Source organism: Mesoplodon densirostris, chromosome 5 (assembly GCF_025265405.1).
Source record: "Mesoplodon densirostris isolate mMesDen1 chromosome 5, mMesDen1 primary haplotype, whole genome shotgun sequence".
Classification (NCBI taxonomy): domain Eukaryota; kingdom Metazoa; phylum Chordata; class Mammalia; order Artiodactyla; family Ziphiidae; genus Mesoplodon; species Mesoplodon densirostris.
Window position 1 is genome coordinate 85,600,155 of NC_082665.1, and position 20,785 is coordinate 85,620,939.

Consider the following 20,785-nt stretch of genomic DNA (forward strand, 5'->3'; position numbering starts at 1 on the left):
GACAAGGTGCTGAGTTTGCACTCTCAGAATGTGTAGATGCCCGCCAAAAGTGCAAATTATACAAATTATATCAGTTTAGAGAATGAAACTATTTAATACTGAGATAAGAGTTGATTATAATTTTTTCTCTCAGCAAGTGGGTAACTCCATTCTTGAAAACAAATTCTGTTACCGAAATAATAGCCAAATATAGCTCCAGATAAGAGACATGGTTGGAGCCCTCAATGTCATGCTGGTAGTAAGTGGCTGCAGACTTGTGAAATGTTTAACAGGAGCAGTACTTCCTTAATTCAATCTTAAAAGAGCCTACTTAAAGTGCACTGCTTTGGAGGTTAGCAGAAATCTATGTTCTAGTCTAGGAGTGGGCAAACTTTTTAAAAATAAAAGGCCAGGGCTTCCCTGGTGGCGCAGTGGTTGAGAGTCCGCCTGCTGCTGCAGGGGACGCGGGTTCGTGCCCCCGTCCGGGAAGATCCCACATGCTGTGGAGCGGCTGGGCCCGTGAGCCATGGCCGCTGAGCCTGCGAGTCCGGAGCGTGTGCTCCGCAACGGGAGGGGCCACAACAGTGAGAGGCCCGTGTACTGCAATAAAAAAAAAAAGTAAAAAAATAAAAAGCCAAATGGCAAATATTTTCTGTGGGCCACGTGGTCTCTATCCCAGCTACCTGATCCTGCCTTTGTAGCAAAAATGGAGCCGTAGACATTATTAAACATATACATGTGACTGTGCTCCAATAAAACTATTTTCAAAATAGGCTGCTGGTCTGAAAGTGTTTGTCTAGCCCCATGAAATGACATCTCAGAACAGCAACAAAACCTCCTAAGATCTCTCTTCTCTATGTTTCCTCATTACCCCAGAAGGCTATGTTACTGAAAAGGGGATCCTAGTGCTCGTAACATGTTCCCTTCATGAAATGGTTCCTGGAGGGTAGCAGGGCTGAGAAGTATTAAACTAGGCTGTGGATGCTATAAGGGGACAACAACCTTGACTTCCTGACTAACTACCTGTGTCAGGGTCAGAGCCGCACAGAATGGGAAACAATCTACTCTAGCTCTGTTTTTTATTCCTTAATTTCTCAGTTTCAAGGAGTGCAAGTTACACCCCTAGCCAAATCTTCTATCCTGTAGCCTCTCAGGGTCCCACACTACAGACTGTTCCGAGGCTTCATCTCCCCCTCATCTAGACACGCCCCCTACAAGTTGCTTCTAACTTATACCATCGCCTTCCCTCTTCTAATTCACAATGTATCAAAAGCTCCGACTGCAAAAGCAAATCGATATTTATAATATGCAACTTTTTACTAAAACAAAATCATTGCTCATAGTCCAAAAAAAGATATCTGCCAAAGAACCTGCTGTTAAATGAACTGCAACTTTTGAATTTATCTGTTATGCCAGGTCATTTAAGAGCATCCTGTTTGACCCTCCAGTTTTGACCTCATTCATGAAGCTGTAGTCTGTTTATCTACTACACAGTGAGCAGGGATGAGCGATGATAGCTGTTTTCTGATGCAACAGAAAAGCATATTTGGCCTGGACATTTTATGGTTGCAGAAGGAATAAAGGCATTCCTAAAATTGGATTCTACCTGTATCATCCAATGGTGGACAGAACAGAGCTGGAGACTGGGCACAGAGACAAGGCAAATCATTTGAAAGGGAAGGAAAAGAGAGAAGAGTAACCACTGGAGTATTTTCTTAGGGATAAAGAGAGTTGAGTCTGATCTTGAGTTGAATATGACCACTAAAATAAGTTTATATAGTTAAGTTTTCCTGAGATACCATGGTATTTTAATAATGATTCAGTTTTAAAATATATATATATATATAACCTAAAATGGTTTAATTGAGCTTAACTCTTCCAACTCCTCAAATCCTTTAGGGAAGAAATATACTAGAATATATAACAAAACTTGTAGCTGCATAAATGATCCTTAAAATCTTATAAAGGAGACTATTATGGTCAATTTTAACCGGTAAGGATAATTTCTCTATTAAAATAAGAGGAACTTACCTGTAGAATTTCAGACGAGACTAAAGCACTAGCTGAAGTTTTTTGTTTTTCGTATTCCATGCTTTAATTAAAAGATTTGCCGTGCACTGCTGAACAGAAGAACAGAAAAAGAATATATCTCAGTCATAACTTAACAACATTGAGCATGAGACATCTAAAATTAATGTTCTATACCTAGCAAGCTGCTATAGGAGCAAACCATTATATATCAACATTCTTTTCATTTTTGGAAAAGCTTTGATCCTCTCTTCTTCCTCCTTGCTCTCAAATCACTTCATGCATCTCATCTGGAATTATACTTGGCCACTGTCTTGATAACAGGCTTTATTTTCAGGACTGGAATTACCCAACAACCATTCATTTGAATGAACTTTCTAGTCAGGACAAAAAAAAAAAGTCTTACACTCTCTAAATAGTAAATAGTTCCCTTCTCTACACTAATACAGGTTCAATGTATGCTTTTATCAGGCATCAACACATTCTGAGAGTACAAAATCAGCTCCCTACCTCTGTCTAAGCCGCCTGGGGAAAGCTAAAACACAAAGCTGTTCCCAGTTGAAGACTGCAAAGTCAAATCTTCCTCACCTCTGAAAACAGAAAAAAAGACATGGTTTGGTAATTTGTTCCTCATTTGATAGATAGCTCTACCTGACAAAGCAGCCACCTCCTAAACGCTGGTACTAAGTGCAAAACACATGAAGGAAAGAAAACCGTCTCTGCTTTGCACATTCTCTTTCCTAGAACAGTGGAAGAGAGAGAAGAAACACGGAATGCCACTCGTGCTTGCTGCTGGCATCATTCCCTATTGCTTGAAAAGTGAGGCTCCATTGCACCTTAAAGATTTCCTTTAAAATGCCTTATATGCTTGCTAAGACCCCTTTTAAAAATCATGTAGCCCTAGCCTCTTCGGGTTTCCTCCTCTCTCTGGCCAATTCGCCCATATTCCTCCCAACCCCTCCCCAGGAGGGACAAGCCTCCCACAATTCGGCTGCTGGGCCCTTCCCTAACTCTTCGTCACGGCTTTACCCCAGGCCTGCTTGGAGAATCCGACACCGAATCACCGTCCCCGTCCGCTCCTCCGCCGACCCGGCCAACTTGCTTCGTGCTGCTCCCCGAGGCGACGGGAAGGGGGTGGGTTGCGCGCTGGGGCAGAGCAGGGAGGACAGCGTGCTCCTCGCAGCCTCGGCCTGGCCCTACCACGCACCTTGGCGCTCCTCGGTGTCGCCCGCAGCCCCACCTCCCGCGCTCACCCGGTGGGGGAGCGGATAGTCGCGGAGGCCCAAGCCTCTGGGCGCGGCCGCTCGCGGCTCAACCCCTGCCGCGCTCCAGGACAGGGCCAGAGGAGTGCGCGGCGGCGTCGCCCTGCCCGCCTCCCGGCCCAGCCGCCCGGGCCTCGGTGTCCCGGAGGAGGGCGCGTCACGGGCGGAGCAGGTCCCAGCGCCACGCCCGCCACCCAGCCCGGGGGCCTCCGAGGCCTCCGCGCCGCCCCAGCACCCACCCCGGACCACACTCACCCCAACGCGCGGCGCGCACCTTGCTCCGACGTGGGTGGATGGCCGAAGCTCCAGCCCCGCGCGCACACGCAACCTTCCCGCAGCCGCACGCGCGGCCGGGCGCGCGCAGACCACGCGCCGGGCCCGAAGCCCCTCGTCCTCTCGCTCGCACGCTCGCACGCACGCACGCGCGGGCCCTGACCCCCCCCCACCACCACCACCAAGGACGGCGGCGTCGCGCGGCCCCCAGGCCTCCGGGCTTATCCCGGCGCGACCTCGGGATTCTCGGCATCACCTTGCATTCCATGCACCGGGGTGCTAGGTAGTCATTTTACATTTGAGCTTGGCGGCGGTTAGTCAGTGGGCTGACCTCGGGAAGGATTTCTGTTGAAAACTCGCTTCTCTTTGCCCCGGCTTGCCCTGTTTTCAAGTTGCGTAAGTGCCCGGCCTCGCGGCAGTCCGGGAGGTATTTACTTATTAAAATCCGCACAGAGCTATGAAGGGAAGAAGACATCTTGGGAAGTTCTTTGCTCTCGCAGAAGAAATGCGCGTTCTCCTTGTAGAATCAATAGAAAAAGAAGGCTGGGGATACGTCGGGGTTACAGAGGTCTGGGGTGTGAACAGGAGTCCCGGGAGTCGCATGCTTTCGAGAAATGCCTCTCGAAACCCTCCTTTGGTCTGGAGAATTCAAAGAAGGTCTGTCCACCCTGAGTTGTCACTAACTGTTGCTTCTTGGGAGGAATGGAGAAGCTTTAAGGCGCGGGAGCTGAGTGTGCTGTATGGGCTCTGGTTGTACCGGCCTCTGGGTGGAGGTTGTTGAATTAATTCAGAAATAGTATTTACTCTCCTCTCTCGGCACACCTGAAACAGTGCCATCTGAAAACTGTTCCCCATTCTGGCCGCTTGTCTGTGGCACAGTGAACAGGTCGGCTGAGGCATCACGGTGTGAAAAGTTGAAAGAATAGTTCAGTGAACAACCATGTACATTCCTCCGAGAATGAATAACTCAACATTTTGCGGTAACTGCTTTCTTTCTCTCTCGCCTAAGTAAAGACAAAGACATTCTCCTATGCAACCACATAAGAAACTAAATTGCATCTAAGAAACTTAATAATTTGACATCACCTAATACCCAGCCCATATGCAAATTTCTCCAGTTATTAAAAAAAGTCATATATTGGTTTTGTAGAAAGGTAGTCCCATGGCGTCCAGTTCTTATTTAAGGGATGCAATATCTTCTCTTACCGAATGGATAATAAGACAAATCTCAGGACTTTCTCTTTTAAGTTTCCTCTGTTTCCTGAATTGTCTGTTTAATCTTTTTTTTTTATTGTTTTAAGCTCTTTCAAGTTAAAGACTTTTTTTCAAATTTGTGTGGATCTCTGCCTAACATTTACATTAAATACTGCTGCTAGTCAAAAGAAAAAAAAAGAGTCCTGTGAAGATTCGTGCATTGTATTTGTTGTTATGGTTGTCTCTTTTAATGCAGGGCAATCCTCCAGCTGTTTTGTTTTTGTGGTATTAACTTTTTAAAGAGTCTAGGCCAGTTATTCGGCAGAGGGTTCTACTTTCGCAATCTGTCTGACCTTGTTTTCCTCCTGATGTCATTTAATTTTTTCTCTAGATCCCATATTTCCTGTAAGCTCGAAGGAAGGTTGAGAGGTTTGATTAGATGGCAAGAATCCTTCTAAGCTGGCACACTTTATGAGGTGCTGTTATTGTTTTCCATCAGTAAGAACATAATAATAAATATTAAACCCCTGTTATTTTTATATGCATAATATTAGGTTGTCCCAGTATCAGTGGTCACTGAAATCTGAAGTGTTCTCCAGATTTCTCTATTAAACTCCATTTTCTCTTTTGTGGTTAATAGGTAATCTGTGGGGTGGAGACTTTGGATCTGTTTGGAGGAGAAAGTCTTAGATCCCTGCAAGGAGGGCATGGGTTACATATCCATTCACCTAGGTGGATAGAGTAATCATCTGGATCATTCTGGTACCTAGTGTTAGGCACTTCATTGAATTAGGTACTAGCTTCATTCAAAGAACAGTAAAACTCTGGACTCTGTGGAGTTTGGGCCACTGTAGGGTTCCTGTGGATAATTCAGGTAAAAGCAGTGATACTTTCTACAAGGTCTTGTGATGTATGTTTTAAGAAGGCTTGATAAAATCCAGGAGGAGTCTCCTATATGTAACTGGGCATACCTGGACTAAACCCCCAGTTCCATTCTAACAACAGAAACAAATCAAGAATATGTAATACTGTGTGTAAACTCTTTCTGTGACACCTGGTCTCTGGCTCATATCAAACATCTGGGGGTGTGAGCTCATCCCTTTAAGCTTATAAGCCCCACTGGGTGAGATCTATGTCAAGTTTACTCTGTATAACAATGACCACTTCAGCTCCCACAAGAGAAGTCTCAAAGGGCATCTTCTATTCCACAAAATGTAGGGTTCTAAACAGAGAGCCTGTATTCCACTTTTATAATTTTTAGTGAGTCAGTCAGTGGATCATATCAATGGGTTTTGTTTGCATCAGCAAATTAGTGTCTGCTCATGCTTCTGCCAGTTGATCTGAATTTCATCAGAGTCAGCTTTCTAAAAGTCCAAGGCAGAAGCTGCAAGGCAGAAGCTAGACTTGAAAGGTATGTTGCATCATTTTTGTGACATTTTATTGGTCAATAGCAAGCATAGGACTGTTCAAGATTCAAGGGGAGGGGATCAGACAAGGCATGAACACCAGGAGATGAGGCTCACTGTGGAGTGGGGAGGGAACATATTTGGAAAGGAGCTACCACACTGCTCTAGGCCAAATGCAAACTTAGATGTGTAGTATTGATCATAGTGGTGCTTTGCTCAAAATCAGGTGGGTCTGGATCATCTATTTAACTTCAAGCCTCGTCATAACCACCCATCCCCAAATGTGATCTACACATTTACATCAAGACTATAAATATGGGCCCCCATTTTTTTTTAATTAATTTATTATTTAAGTTTGGCTGCGTTGGGTCTTCGTTGCCACGCATGGGCTTTCTCTAGTTGCGTCAAGCGGGGGCTACTCTTCGTTGCGGTATGTGGGCTTCTCATTGCGGTGGCTTCTCTTGTTGCGGAACACGGGCTCTAGGTGCGGGGGCTCAGTAGTTGTGGCTCGTAGGCTCTAGAGCACAAGCTCAGTTGTGGCGCACGGGCTTAGTTGCTCCGCAGCATGTGGGATCTTCCTGGACCAGGGATTGAACCCGTGTCCCCTGCATTGGTAGGCAGATTCTTAACCACTGCACCACCAGGGAAGTACCCCCCATTTCTTTTTGTTTACAGATTTCTTGGTTCAACTGCTTCTCCCTTACAAAAGCGTTGTTTTTTTGTTTTTTGGTTTTTTTTCCTATGAGAAGGAGAAAGAATAGGGGCGTGAAATGTACATTTAAAAATTATTTATGGTATTTTGGAGGTTCTCTGAAAATAATAGAGGTGGAAATAGGAGTTAAAATGGGTGTACAACAAAATTATTTTTGGATAGTAGCAGTGTAAGTCTAGGCACTGGACTTCTTTGACATTGTGTAAATATTCAGATCTGAATCTCTGGTTGTGATTCTTTTTCTGGCTCCAGCCCTGGCAGGTAGCTGTGCCCTTTGCAAAGGGTAAAGTGATTGCTACCTGCTGATGCCTTTATCACAACCATTCTTCACCTCACCTTGGCTGACAGTTCACCTCACTAAGTAAAGGAAATCCATTGGTAACAAAACTAGGAAGGCTCCATTGCAAATAGAGTAATATACGGAAAAAAATAGACCTCTGTATTTGGAAGGATGCTTTAGGACACTGATATTATGTCTTACAAATTCTGTATTTTTATTTTTGAAAAGTTATATTCCAATACCTGTTTATAAAATGTTTCGAATGTCCCATGAATAATGAGTGGATATATGTGCTCATAGATGGCAAAACCTCCCTAGGAGGGAAAACAGAGCCATGGACAGCAGACTAGGGGGTCGAAATCCTCTCAAGTGAAATGATTGGGAAGAAAAAGTCCAAAACCTTCAAGAGCTTATCTCCTTCGAGGCAGTTTCCTTGTTCCTTGTGTAGCATTTATTCAGCTTGTGATTCAGTTATCTATTGCATCTCATATATTAAAAACATCCATTTAATATTTCTCACAATTCTGAGGGTTGGTTGGCTGACTCCTGTGGTGTTGTCTGGGTTTACTCACACAGTTATATTCAGCTATAACAGGGGCTGGCAAAAGTTTCTGTAAGGGGTGGTAGGTCGTGCATATTTTAGGTTTTGTGTCTGTTACATATTCTTCTTTGTTATTTATTGATTATTATTTTTTTTTTTTACAAACCTTTAAAAAGCAAACGCTATTCTTAGCTCAAGGGCCCTACAAAAAAATAGGCTGAGGGCCAGATTTGGTCTGCAGGCTGTGGTTTGCCAACCCCTGAACTGGAAAGTCAGCTAAGCTGAAGGTCAAAGGTGACCTCACTTACATGTCTGGCACTTGGTGATGCCGTCCACTGAAAGCCATGATTCTCCTTCTGGAGAATCTTCAGGGCTCCTCGTCCTCCAGGGGCTCCATTGTCAGTCTGTGGGCAGCATCCAAGACAGTGGAGGTGAAAGCTGTCAGACTTGTTAAGGCATAGCTGGGGAATCACACAGGGTCACATATGCCACATTCTGTGGATTAGAGGAGACCACGAGGCCAACCCAGATTGAAGGGATGGGCAGCCAGACTCCCTGTCAGTGGGAGGAGCTGCCGATATCCTGGCCACAGCCAGCTTAACTAAGTGGAGGATTTCTGCTGTCCGCATCACCCAGGGAGATGGAGGGCTGATGCCGACCTTGACATTAGATTGGCTCTCAGAGCCTTACTCAGATAACTTCAAATTGAGTCATAAAACTATGGATTTATGATCTCTGATGGCAGCTAGTGTTCTTACTCTCCCTTTTGACCATATCACCCCAGACTGTTTCGAATTCTGTGAGCACTCACTCATTTCCCTCAGTACTAGTTTATAGGTGTCTCTGCTAAGAGATATCAGCTCCTTGAAGGAAGGACCATGCCCTACCACTCTGCCTTGCTGTGATATATCTTCAATAGATAGGTACGGAATTTAATTAAATAGCCTAACTGAGGTTTAACATCAGGTTATTTGCTTACTTCACAAAAGCAAAACTAATTTAAGAATCTTGCACATTACCTCCAAATTCTGGAAGAACAGCATGCATCAAAGAGTTACGTTTCACACCCAAATACTGTCTAATCAATCAGGTAGTTAAACTTCCTAGCAGTTTTCCTAACATATAATCAAACGTTAGGAAGCAGTATGCTTAATGACAAGTTTGAACTAGCAATCAGCTTTAAGGACATATTACATTTTTTTTTTTTTTTTTTTTTTTTGCGGTACGCGGGCCTCTCCCATTGCGGAGCACAGGCTCCGGATGCGCAGGCTCAGTGGCCATGGTCACGGGCCCAGCTGCTCCGCGGCATGTGGGATCTTCCCGGACCGAGGCATGAACCCGTGTCCCCTGCATCGGCAGGCAGACTCTCAACCACTGCGCCACCAGGGAAGCCCGGACATATTACATTTTAACTCTGTGTCTGCAGATGAAAATCAAAATGTAGCAGCATAGGGAGCTCATCTTGGTGCTCTGTGATGGCCTAGTTGGGTGGGATGTGGGTGCAGGCGGGGGGGGGGGGTCCAAGAGGGAGGGGATGTGTATGCGTATGACTGATTCACTTCACTGTGTGGCAGAAACTAACACAACATTGTAAAGCAATTATACTCCAATAAAAAAAATTAATGAGTGGAGGAGGGGAGAATGTTAAAAATCCGAACCCATTAAGTGTGAGGTTAAGGGGAAAAAACAAATCCAATAAATATATGCTATCAAGTAAAAAAAAAAAAGTAATAGCAGTTTGGAATATATGCTGTGTATGTTCCAAGGCAGAAGTAATTCTGGAGAGGGTTTCTAATCTACAGTAAATGCTGCTACTAATTGCTTAGTTGAATTTTTTAATATGTGTTTTCTCCCAGATCTCATTGTAACTCCATCTTCTTCCACTTGATGGAAAACTTTGACAATTTATTATGTTTTAGAAGCAGCTGGGGTGTATTTCTAATTGATGATTTGTTATCCTATATTTCTTACTTGACTATCCACATTTTTCATTCTCTTCAGCATTTTCCTCCAGCATCTCCTGTCTCACTGAACTAGATGGATGGTGCTCCTTTCGTGCAAACGCAGGTAGTATTTAAGTCCCTCCCCTGCTTCTTCCTTCCATCAGACCTCAGATACATACAGGACTGATGCTAGATAACATGTATATGGCACTTAAACATTAACAAAGTGTATTCACATATCTGTATCAGTTGATTATTTTTTTAACATCTTTATTGGAGTATAATTGCTTTACAATGGTGTGTTAGTTTCTGCTTTATAACAAAGTGAATCATTTATACATATACATATGTTCCTATATCTCTTCCCTCTTGTGTCTCCCTCCCGCCCTCCCTCCCACCCTCTCTATCCCACCCTTCTAGGTGGTCATCAGTTGATTATTAATACATCAGTCCTGTGGGACAGATGCTACCACTACCTTCATTTAGCAGGTAGGGAGACTGGTGAACAACTGTCCCAGAATACCTCAAGAATGTGTCCAAGCCAACTTCAGTACCTTCGCATAAAATCTGTTTATTCTTCTGGATTCTGGATTTGGTTAAAGCAGCCCCATTTATCAGTCACCCAAGTCTGACCCTCAATTCTTCCCTCTCCATTATTCCACATGTCCAGACAGTCACCAAGACCCTGTGGATTTTCTCTCTCCGAGACCTTGACCTTCTGATCGTCTGCTCCCCCAAAAGCCTCACTTCTCACTTGGGTTTGTGTCAGAGCTTTCTGTCTGCTCCCCTGACTTCTGAGTTGCCTATCTAGTCCTTCACATTACCACGAGGGCTGTCTTCCTCAAACCCAGATCTTTCCATGCACTTCTGGTTTTAAATGGGTCAGTGGTTCCCCACAGGGCACAGTCTAAAGGGTTCAAAGCTCATGAGACTGAGGAACCGAATTTTTAATTTTACTTAATTTAAATTAATGTAGCCGCTATATTGAACAATAAGGCTAAGTGCCCTCCATATTGAACAATGCAGATCTATATGAATCCCTTTTTGTCTGTCAAAACTCAGTTCAAACATGGCTCAGCCTAAGGACCAGCTACACAATTTGTGGAGCCCAGTGCAAAATGAAAATGCAGGGCCCCTTGTAAGAAATCATTAAGAATTTCAAAACAGCACCAGCAGAGCATTAAACAAAGCACAAGGCCCTTCTAAGTGCAGGGCCCTGTGTGACTACACAGTTCCCATGCTCATGCAAATGGGCAGTAGAAAAATTCATAAAGGGCATGAAGAAGCAATTTACAGAAGAGGAAATCTGCATGGCCAGTAAATATCTGAAAAGATGCACATTTTCATAGGAATCAAGGAAATGCAAATTAAAGCCACAATGAGATATAGTTTTATACCTACTCATTGCCAGAAATTTTAAAGTGCAATAATATTAAGTTGTCAGGTAGTAATCACTGCTGATGATTGTATAAATCACTTATCTAATAAAATTGAAGATGTGCATATCCTGTAAACCAGCGGTTCCACTCTTAGATGTATTCCCTGGAGAAACATGCACATGTGCACAAGAAGGTGTGTACAACAATGTTTATGACAGCTTTCTTTTAACTGAGAGGCATCTGAAACAAACTAATATGCACAAATGGGAGGATTGATAAATAAATGCAGCATGTTTTAGGAAGAATTTCATGTAATAATTAAAATGGATCGATTAGAGCTATACCTCTCAGCTTGGATAAATTTCAAAAATATAATGTCGATCAAAGAAAGCAAGTTCCAGAAAGGTGTTATTTTTGAATATGTTTTACAAATGTGAAAAACATAATTATATTATTGTTTGTAAATACATATATGTATTGTAAGTATATATGTATTATAAATTTATATATGCTTTATAAGTATATATATCATATATAGTAAACATATATAACCAAAGCACAGGAGTGATTACCTCTAGTGAGGGGTAAGGGGAGAGACTAGGGTGGCACAGGGCACTTCACTGAAGCTACAGTGATTTATTTCTTAAAAAATAATCACTTAACTGAAATACACACAGACACACAAAGAAAATAATGCAAGTAGTAGAAGAAAGTGTGAATGAATTGCTATATAACATAAGAAAGGGAAAACCCCACAAAATATGACTCAAAATGAAGAAGCAATAAAAGATTCATAAATGCATTTATACATAAGCTTTTTTTTTTTTTTTTTTTTTTTTTTTTTGTAGTACGCGGGCCTCTCACCGCTGTGGCCTCTCCCGTTGCGGAGCACAGGCTCCGGACGCACAGGCTCAGCAGCCATGGCTCACAGGCCCAGCTGCTCCGCAGCATGTGGGATCTTCCCGGACCGGGGCACGAACCCGTGTCCCCTGCATCGGCAGGCGGACTCTCAACCACTGCGCCACCAGGGAAGCCCTATACATAAGCTTTAAAAGAACACTTTTCATGAGGAAAAACTAAGCAAGTAAAAAATCCTGACAACTTGGAGAAAATATTTCTAATGTCTATCATTAGAAGGCTAATCTTTCCCCCAATATTTCATTATGAACATTTTCAAACATGTAGCAAATTTGAAAAAATTTTGTAGAGAACGTGCACCCTCTAGATCCTACCATCAACATTTTACTGTATTGATACTTGCTTTATCATGTATGTAATTTATCTCTATCCATCCATCAATCTATATTATTTTTTGTTGCGTTTCAAAATAAATTGCAAACTGGTATATTGACGCATGTATATTATTAACCAGAAATCAGTATTTGTTTAAGGTGTTTCTTGTGATATAAAATTTAAATAGAATGAAATACACAAATCTTACTTGTACATTCTCTGATTTTTTTTTTTTTTTTTTTTTTTTTTTTTCTTTTTGCGGTATGCGGGCCTCTCACTGTTGTGGCCTCTCCCGTTGCGGAGCACAGGCTCCGGATGCGCAGGCCCAGCGGCCATGGCTCACGGGCCCAGCCGCTCCGCGGCATATGGGATCCTCCCAGACCGGGGCACGAACCCGTATCCCCTGCATCGGCAGGCGGACTCTTAACCACTGCGCCACCAGGGAGGCCCATTCTCTGATTTTTGACAAATACGTATACCTCTGTGACTTAAACCTCGACCCAGAAGTCTAATATTAATAATATATAAAGAGCTCCTAAAAATTGAGACAAAAATGCCAACAGTGCAATAGAAAAATGAGTAAAAAATATGAACAGACAATTCCACAGAAAAAGAAATACAAATGGCCTTTAAACACACGAAAAGGTGCTCAGCCTGCCCATCGTAAGAGAAATATTTTACAGTGAACAATCTGAAAAGGAAATTAAGAAAACAATTCCATTTATAATAGCATCAAAAAGAATAAAAATACTTGAGGGCGTCCCTGGTGGCACAGTGGTTGAGAGTCCGCCTGCTGATGCAGGGGACACGGGTTCGTGCCCCAGTCCGGGAAGATCCCACATGCCACGGAGCGGCTAGGCCTGTGAGCTATGGCCATTGAGCCTGCGCATCTGGAGCCTGTGTTCCGCAATGGGAGAGGCCACAACAGTGAGAGACCCGTGTACCGCAAAAAAAAAAAAAAAAAAAAAAAATTGGGAATTAACTTAACCAAGTAAGTGAAAGACTTGTATACTGTAAACTATAAAACATCTCACAGAGAAATGAAAGAAGACACAAATAAATGCAAAAAACATCTTGTGTTCATGGAATGAAAGATTTAATATTGTTAAGATTTCAGTACCACCCAGAGTGATCTACAGATTGAATGCAATCCCTATCAGAATCCTAACATTTTTTGCAGAAAATTACATCTTAAAATACATGTGGACTCTCATGGGACCCCAAATAACAAAAACAATCTTGAAAAAGAAGAAAAATGTTGTAGTTCCCACACTTCCTGATTTCAAAACTTACTACAGAGTTACAGTAATTAAAACACTGTGGAACTGGCATAAAGACAAACATATAGACCAATGCAATAGAATAGAGAGCCTAGAAATAACCCCTCATATGTCTGGTCAGACGATTTTCAACAAGGGTGCCAATACCATTCATGGTGAAAGGACTTTTTCAACAAATGGTGCTGGGAAAGCTGGATATCCATTTCCAAAATAATGAAGTTGGACCCTCATCCAACATCATATATAAAAATTAACTCAAAACTGGGAATTCAGTGGTGGTCCAGTGTTTAGGACTCTGTGCTTTCACTTCAAGGGCCTGAGTTCAGTCCCTGGTCGGGGAACTAAGGTCCCACAAGCTGTGTGTTGTGGTCAAAAACAAACAAACAAACAAATAAATAAAAACTCGAAATGGATTGAAGACCTATACATAAAAGCTAAAACTATAAAAACTCAGATGAAAACAGAGGACAATCTTCATGACATCAGATTTGGCAATAATTTCTTTGATATGGTACCAACAGCATAAGTAACAAAAGAAAAAAAGAGACAAATTGGACTTCATCAAAATTAAAAACTTATATATGCTAAAGGACACTATCAATGGAGTAAAAAGGCAGTTCACAGAATGAGAAAAAATATTTTCAAATCATATATCTGATAAGGATTAATATCCAGAATATATAAAGAACTCCTAAAAGTCAACAACACACACACACACACACACACACACACATACACAACTCTAGTTCAAAAATGGGCAAAGAACTTGAAAAGACAATTCTCCAAAGAAGATATACAGATGACCAACAAGCACATGAAAAGATGTTCAACGTCACTAATAATGAGGGAAATGCAGATCAAAACCACAATGAAATACCACTTCAGACCCATTAGAATTGTTATTATCAAAAAACCCAGGGGCTTCCCTGGTGGCACAGTGGTTGAGAGTCCGCCTGCCTATGGTGGGGACGCGGGTTCGTGCCCTGGTCCGGGAAGATCCCACGTGCTGCAGAGTGGCTGGGCCCGTGAGCCATGGCCAATGAGCTTGCACGTCCGGAGCCTGTGCTCCACGACGGGAGAGGCCACAGCGGTGAGAGGCCCGCGTACCGCAAAAAAACAAACAAACAAACAAAAAACCCAGAAAACAAGTGTTGACAAAAATGTGGAGAAATTGGATCCCTTGGGTGTTGCTGGTGGCAATGTAAAGTCATGCAGCTGCTGTGAAAAAAAATACGACAGTTCCTCACAAAATTAAACATAGAATTACCATATGATCCAACAATTCCACTTCTGGGTATATATACAAAAGAATTGAAAGCAGGGATTTGAACAGATGCTTGTAAACTAATATTCATAGCAGCATTATTCACAATAGCCAAAAGATGGAAACAACCCCACTGTCTATCAATGGATGAATAAATAAACAAGATGGAGCATATACATACTATGGAATATTATTTAGCCTTAAAAAGGAGTGAAATTCTGATACATGCTGCAGCATGGATGAACCTTGAGGATATACTGTTAAGTGAAATAAGCCAGACACAAATATACATATATTGTAAGATTCCACTTAACATGAGGTACCTAGAATACTTAGATACATAGAGACAGAAGGTAGAACACAGGTTACCAGGGGATGAGGGGAAGGAGGAGTGGGGAGTTATTGTTTAATAGGTATAGAGTTTCAGCTTAGGATGATGAAAGTTCTCTAGATGGACAGTGGCGATAGTTAATATGAACATACTTAATGCCACTGAACTGTCCACTTAAAAGTGGTTAAAAAGTTAAAACTTATGTATATTTTACTACAATGAAAAACATTTTAAAAAGTAAAAAATAAATTAAAACAAAGAAATGCTAATTAACACTGCACTGAGATGCCATTTCACACCTATCAGATTGACAAAAATCCAAAACTGACTATGTGAGGCTATGAGGAAACAAGCCTTCTCATTGCTACTGGCAAGGCAAAAAAATGTAGTATAACCGCTATGGTGAGGAGTTTAGCAATGTCTAGAAAAATTACATAAGCATTTACCGTTTGACCCAATATCCACTCATTCCAGGAAAGTCTCCTGGAGACATACTTGCAAAAATATGAAATTGTTATGACATATAGCAATTTATGTCATAACATAAATTGTTATTACATAAAAAATGATTATAATAGGCATAAAGCTACTTATGGTGGCATTGTTTGCTATAGTAAAAAAACAAAACAAAACAAAACAAAAATAAAACTGGAAACAACCCAAATGTTCAGTGATAGGGAAATGGTCTAGTAAACTATGGGGCATCCAAGCAATGGAGAACTACGCAACTATAAAAAGGAATGAGGAAGGCCCTATATATTGGTATGGAACTATCACTAGGCGATTGTTAAATGAGATAAAGCAAGATGCAGGACGGTGTTTATGTTGTGCTACGTTTTGTGTGAGAAACAGTGGGTAAATAAATCATAAACATATTTGTGATATTTTTCAAAAGGTAACAATGAAATGATACATCAAAAACTAATGAGGGGCTTCCCTGGTGGCACAGTGGTTGAGAGTTCGCCTGCCAATGCAGGGGACACGGGTTTGTGCCCCGGTCCGGAAAGATCCCACATGCCACGGAGCGGCTGGGCCCGTGAGCCGTGGCCACTGAGCCTGCGCGTCCAGAGCCTGTGCTCCGCAACGGGAGGGGCCACAACAGTAAGAGGCCCACATACCACAAAAAAAACCTAATGAGAACGGTTTCCTAGATTGGAAGAGAGGGTGCAAGATGAAGGGGCAAGGACAGAAGAAAAAGTTCTGTGGGTGCATTTTTGGCTTTGGAAACATATAAATGTTTATATAATTCAAAAATGGGAAAAAACAAATCCCTAAAATTGAACACAAATGGAAACAAATGAACTTAACCGTATATCAATTTGATGCCATAGAGGCATAGAGAAAATAATTCCTTATTTAAAAATATAGGATACCCTTAGTGGCATATAGTCTAAAGAAAAAAAGAAGCACAGAGAAATTTTATATTGCATTCGTTTTGTAACACTAATAGTGACATGATGTAGGAAAAAAAACAAGTAAATAGTTGTGTTAATGCTATTAGAAACTTAGATTTTCACAGCAAGAGAAAAGAGATACAAGTGTAAAATTTTAAAAGTTAAGTAAAAACAGGATAATGACTGCAACAGATTGAAACATCAAATATATATAAATCTGAATTCATGATGATGCTTTGAAAACACACTGGTTACCATTGGAGGTTGCTAGATTACTAAGTCACTACTCTAAACATTGATGAATAAAGGGAAAAACATCAAGGATCCTCCCTTTCCCATATAAATGAAATAATTAATGAGGAAAAGTCCTTTTTTATAGATGAATTTCAGCTAATGAATAAAGAAGCAGTGATAGAATAGCCCTCCACCATTTTGCAACCTCTAATGAAATAAAGGCTATCTAGCTACCAAAAATATTAGGTAAAATGTTGATAGGGAACGTTAAAGTGGAGAAAATTGGCCAACACCACCAGAACCCGAAGACCTTTAGCAACAATAAAACTAGAACAGCTGGTAATGTGTGCCTCGTGGTAAAATGTAATTTGAAGCACACAACACCATTGGTGAAGTGTTCTTGGATAAAAATCTAATCAGGCTTCTAGATCTAAGTCTACTTTATAGGAAATATAGGGGTTAGAGGAAGAATTAACAGTTAAAGCAGTGATAGGAGGAAAATCAATAGCCTAAAATAATATTATCAGTAAAAATGGAAGATCGAAAAATAAATGAACTAAAATTTCAATTCCAAACCTAGAAAGAGAAGAGTAAAATAAACCAGAAGGAAACGGAGAAGAAAATAATAAAGATTAGAAAGCAGAAATTAATTATTACAATAGGAAAAATAAATAAATAAATCTTTGGGAAAAATAATCTAAATTGTTCTTTGAAAAAATGATTAAATAGACAAACCACCAGCTAACCTAATCATGAAAAGAAAAACAGGGAGAAAATATACAAAACAGGAAATGACAAAGGATATGTAAGCATTGAAAGAGAAGAAAATGTTAAACATTTAAGACACCAGTCTGCACAGCTTCATGCAAATACATTTGAAAACCTAGTTGAAATAAATAATTCCCTGGGAAAATAAAAATTTCCAAAATTGTCACTAAAGTTTAAACAAATCAATTTTCGGAGAAGAAATAGAGAACTACCTAAAATGCCCATCTATATAAGATTAATTGAATAAATGATGGTACATCCAAACAGTGGAATACTATGCAGCAAAGGTCTCTATGTACTGATAAGGAGTGTCTTCAAGGACTATTTTGTTAAATGAAAAAAAGCAAGGTATAAAAGATTATATTTTTTTAAAAAAGTATATTTAATGTAAACATGAAAAGGAGACAAATAAGACTACACATATATTTGCTTATAATTTTAAAAAATATAGGAAGGATAAAGCAGCAACTAACAAAAATGTTGAAAATGAAATGCAACTTCTTTGAACTTAGTGCTTTATATAGTTTTCACTTTTGAACCATGTAAATGTTTTGAAGATTAAATCAACAAAAATTTAAAAGGCAAGTCCTAATGTTGAACACAAACAGCCACAAATTAACCTAATTAATGATACTATCAAATTGATACCATGGCCATTCAGAAAAAAGAATTAATTCAACTGACTTTTGAGTAGTGTACTCCCTAAATAAAATGTATTTTAAGTACAAAAAGAATTACAGAGAAATACTGATCTTTTCTTAGGTTTGTTTTTTATAATGATATCAGTGAAGAAATTTTGAAAATATTTTATATCTATTATAGGTTAGAGAAAATTGTTGGAAACCAGTTTTTTTCTCACTATAGCAGAAGGGAGATACCAGTTGCAGTAGGAGAAGGTTAGGAAGAATCTTTTTTTTAATTTGATTTGATTTTCATTGGAGTTATCAATATTAACTCATGGTTTAATATTTTCTAGCTCTGAAATTTTTATTTTCTTGGCTCCTGAAAAGCCTAGAAGCAATAATATTTCAATAACATTGGGCATACCTAGGATGCGGATGCTGATTTCTAAATATTGTTCTCCACTGAAAGGAACTCAGGTTCTTTGGAGAAATGGCTGATTCCAAGTCTGGGATACAGAAAGTACACAGTAAGTTGGAGACATCTGGTGCACAAACGTGAGGAAGTGCTCACAATTAATGGGGACATGTCAGAGGATATAGGAGCTAGCTTAAAGATGTTCCCGCTGGCCAAGTTTGTGATAAGTTGACCATCAAAAAGAATAATGATGGTAATGGTTATATTATCTTGAGTTAGAAAAGAACCCATGATTCCAAAGTGACTCAGAAAACTAAAAATAGAACTACCATATAACCCAGCAATTCTATTTCTGAGTATATACCCGAAAAAAACTAAAACACTAATTCAAAAAGATACATGCACGCCAATGTTCATAGCAGCATTATTTACAATTGTCAATATGTGGAAACAACCTCAGTGTCCATCAACAGATGAATGTATAAAGAAGATGTGGTACATATATATAATGGAATACTACTTAGCCATAAAAAAGAATGAAATAATGCCATTTGCAGGATTACTGAGCAATAGGATATTCACATGTTATCATGTATCACCCACAGTTACTTATTAATTACAATATAATACACACACACACACACACAAACACACGCCCGGAATGTGTTGAGACTAGTACGCTGATCTTTATAAACCTTCAGTAGCCTGGAAATGGGAGGAGCTCTTTTATGAGTTCTTCAACAGTAATCTTCATTGGAAGAAGAGACTTCCGTTTGTCTTTGGGTATGTTGTTTTGGAATGCTTCTACCTCCAGAGACACAAAAATCTTGTTACTGAGGGAGACTGAGGCTATCAGAGTAGAGATGTTGAGAAGCTAAACCAAGTGCTTTATTTTGTAATGTAAATCCGGTGTGTCTTGCCCCAAAGAGGTATTTTAGCAAAGCCAAGACCTTGCAGAATTGTGTCTTCCACAGGAGAAAGGATTCTCTTCCATATTTGGATTTAGACTGTGCTCTGTTTGGTTATTATCACTGGAGATGTGTATATGTTCTTCTTTGTGGAGTAATGCACGGAGAATCAGGAGCAGAACCTCTAAAGCTGCAGGAGAGATATGCACACCTGATCTTCCTCTGGGACTTTGAAGTGAGCTGGACTAGGTCCAGTTTAGCACAGAGTGGATTGTGGATACACCCACTGAGATTCCATAATCCAGATTGTGCTGATACTAGGTTTTATGTTGTAATTGTCCTGAGGGGTGAGAGGGGGTGGAGCTCAGGATAACCAGAGCCCTGAGCGTTAGGGTGGGAATTCTTTCGAAGGGAAACATAATTCCACTGGCAGTCATCCACCTAAATAATGGAGTGTGTACCCATTATTCATTGGCTGTCTGCCCTTCTTATAATAGGTCCACAATTATAAATTACTGGGGTGTAAAACTTCAGCATGGAAGAGGGGCAGGAACTAGAGAGGAAGGAGAACTTTTCCCCTGGTTTGGGTCCTTGTTGAGAGTTTGGTGTGGACCTTGAGGCATCAAGATATTTGGGAGCCCAACTGGGAGGCAGTCAAGGCAGGGCCCACTGGGGGTGGCACCTCTGAGAGAAGCCACTTCTAAGAGCATCGGGAAGGACGTGACTGCCTGTGCTAAACTTCCCTGAGAGCCTGTCTCAGCTGTGCTGAGGTGATTAAGGGAAGGACCTGCCCCAGCTAGGCAAACAGTGGTAAAGGGCAAAACACTACCTCTCCCCTGGAGCCAAAGGGGAGATAGCAGAGATGTTGCCAGTTAGCAAAGATACAAACATATTTTCCAAAGGGTAGAGGTCGTCAGGCATAAATTCTGTGTGTCTGTTAATTAATGGAGTATGTACCCATTACTCAGTGGTTGTCTCTCCCTTATAATAGGTCCACAATCTCCTATCAGTAATTCTGAAATCCCAATGATTTTGAAAAAATATTTTTTTCCTAAGTTTGCAACTGTCTCAGCTGGTGGCAAAACTTGACTGGAATTTATGTGAGGTTATTTATACTCTTTATTTATCTCACTTGATTTCTGAATATTTATATGCTTTGCTACAGAAAAATGGATGTGTTTGTTAATAGGGTACTGCCTCGGAGTTCTTTGGGCATGCTCCATGGCATGGGTCCCATAAATCTGAAAAATTGAAAATCTGAAAACTGCTGAATTCCAAAGCCTGTCTGGCCACAAGGGATGAGGATTTAGACCTAGATATGGGATTTGTAGCTGTATT

At 40.8% G+C, this 20,785-nt stretch overlaps 1 protein-coding gene across 8 annotated transcripts in view; it reads right to left on the reverse strand.

Annotated features, from left to right (window-relative positions):
- Positions 1 to 3,887, reverse strand: part of B3GALNT1 (beta-1,3-N-acetylgalactosaminyltransferase 1 (globoside blood group)) — a 28,915-nt gene extending 25,028 nt beyond the window's left edge. For 3 of the 8 annotated variants that reach the window (XM_060100005.1, XM_060100007.1, XM_060100008.1), the window contains exons 1-3: positions 3,037 to 3,394; positions 2,518 to 2,597; positions 2,011 to 2,099 (exon numbers count right to left, since the gene is read on the reverse strand). The gene's annotated coding sequence lies outside the window, so the exon portion shown is untranslated. Of the gene's footprint in view, positions 1 to 2,010; positions 2,100 to 2,517; positions 2,598 to 3,036; positions 3,395 to 3,524; positions 3,620 to 3,798 lie in introns of those variants that run through there. The other 5 variants (XM_060100010.1, XM_060100009.1, XM_060100011.1 and 2 more) reach the window with 5 other exon arrangements.
- Positions 3,888 to 20,785: the final 16,898 nt, after the last annotated feature.